Source organism: Elephantulus edwardii, unplaced genomic scaffold (assembly GCF_000299155.1).
Source record: "Elephantulus edwardii isolate Elephantulus edwardi_28Jun2011 unplaced genomic scaffold, EleEdw1.0 scaffold00123, whole genome shotgun sequence".
Classification (NCBI taxonomy): Eukaryota; Metazoa; Chordata; class Mammalia; order Macroscelidea; family Macroscelididae; genus Elephantulus; species Elephantulus edwardii.
The window spans coordinates 1,162,602-1,164,771 of record NW_006399873.1 but is presented as its reverse complement, the minus strand read 5'-3'; the positions used below and the strand labels follow the sequence as shown (position 1 = coordinate 1,164,771).

General features: G+C 39.0%; 1 pseudogene; it reads right to left on the bottom strand.

Annotated features, from left to right (window-relative positions):
- Positions 1-64: 64 nt before the first annotated feature.
- Positions 65-369, bottom strand: LOC102863403 (annotated as a pseudogene).
- Between the last annotated feature and the right edge of the window lie 1,801 nt (positions 370-2,170).

Genomic DNA, 2,170 nt, shown 5'->3' with positions numbered 1-2,170 from the left:
GATAGGGGGTTAGCAAGATGGTAAAGATTTCCCTGTTAATTCTGCCAGCTTTCATTCCAATGTGTCAGCCCTCACGACTCCAGTTCTGTGGATCCCTCTTCTTGCTGCACCCATGAACAAGTGAGTGGAGAGAGCCTCATGAGTGTTCCAGCGGTGCCTCTCTTTTGGTAAACTTGAACATTTCTGCAGACATTCAAGCAGCTTTTTCGGTAAAAAGATTTTTACATGACTACTATTGCTGTTCCCATGATCATCTTCTATAGGTGGCACGGTGTTGAGAACACAGTAGGTGCTAGTTCCGCAGATTACACTTTGGGAAACGCTCTTCCAGCTTGTTTCCGGCAGCCATTTCCCCTCCGCGCGCCACATCCTCCTCCTCCTCGCGACCAGGACCTCGAGCGCGCGCCTCATACCCACCCCGCCGCCACCGCGCACTCACCCTGGCCCCTCAGCTTAAGAACTTTAAAGAAATTAGAAGCAGGAGTGGCATCCACTTCCTAAATAACATGGCTCCGGAAACTATGAACTTTGATAAATGTCAACAGTTGTAGAGGGGCTTCAGGCCTTTTGTTCATATGGTCGCTAAGAGCCATGATGTACTTGAAGGCAAGCAATGACAACAGTATGATATTTCGTTTATGTTAGATGATGTGCTATTGCTTTGTTACTACATACAATCAAGTCATCTAAAACTCGTACTGACCCTATGAGTAATAAATTAGAAACTTGTCCTATCCTGGTGCCTATTGATTCACTAGTAAGAGTTTTTGTTTCTTTGATGTAGAAATGTTTGTATTCCATATTGAAGGTTGTTGTCCTTGATCTTCTTCAGTTAGTGCTTTGCCAGATGATGTAAGTTCAAGGGGGGGAGGGATTCCTTTTCTCTAATTGGATGCTGTAAAGAAGCAATGACTAATAAGTAATTAGGTTATCTAATATATCACTTCTAACAAGAGTTTGTTATACTATTGGTGAAGTGATGCTGGGAGCTTTGTCATCAGTATTTCAAATGCCATGAGGGTCACTCGTAGTGGACCAGTTTTAGAGACGTTTCCAGAAGAATTGTCATCCATTTATGAAATGATAGACCCTCAAAAATCCTATGAAAAGATACGTAATACTATTAGAGATCTGAAAGATGAGCCCCTCAATTTGGATAGCACTAAAAATATGACTGAAGAACTGTCTCATTGAAATAGAGCTGTCTTAATTCTGTAAATGGAATAAAGCTTTTACTTTATGATGGTCCTTCATTTATCAATGTGGAAAGACAAAATTAGAACAAATGGTGCAAATATTTATTAGCAATTGGAGCATGCATTGCATGAAATATGAATCTAGAAAAATTAAAATCTATCAAAAATAAATGGAATGCATGAAGATTGACATGCTAAGCATCAGGAGTTGAATTAACTGGTATTGTGTGGTATAAAATAAATATGAAAGAAAGTTAATTGGTTTGATGAAATTCTAAGTACTATGGGAATATAAATTATAGGGGACAATCTGGGTGAAGATTAGAAATAACTCTTATATACTAGTAGATAACGGTTTGATTGCAATCCAAAAGGTAGGCAGTTTAAATCCACCAGCTAATCTACAGAAGTTAGGGGGTTTTTTTCTGTGTAATTTAAAACCTTTGGAAACTTGTTCAAGGATCATGCATGAATTGGTTCTGGCTCAATTGGAATATAATTATACACGCACATATGTATGAGAGAAAACTGGAATAACTTGGGAGTTTTAATTGAGAGCCAAAATTGATAAATTTGAGTAGAAAACAAAATTGTTTTATTTACATTGCTCATGTTATTGTTATGTGCTGTTAAGTCTTGTGCGACTCAAAGTAACCCTATGAACAAAAGGCCTGAGTCTTGTCCTATTCTGTGCTTTCCTTATTATCTCTGACATATTTGAGCTTATTGCTGCAGCTAATGTGTAATTTTTCCTACTAGGTGTCTTCCTCCCCTTCAAAGACATTCAACCATTTCAAGTATTTTGAGTCTTTCCAAGGAGTATCTTTCCTTGTTGTTGTTGCTGTTATGTGTCGTCGAGTCGCCTGTGACTCATAGCGACCCTATGTACAACAGCCCTAAACTCCGCTCTGTCCTGTGTCAATCGCACTGTCTCTGACACTCCCATCTCAATTATCCCAGTCACTGAATTAATC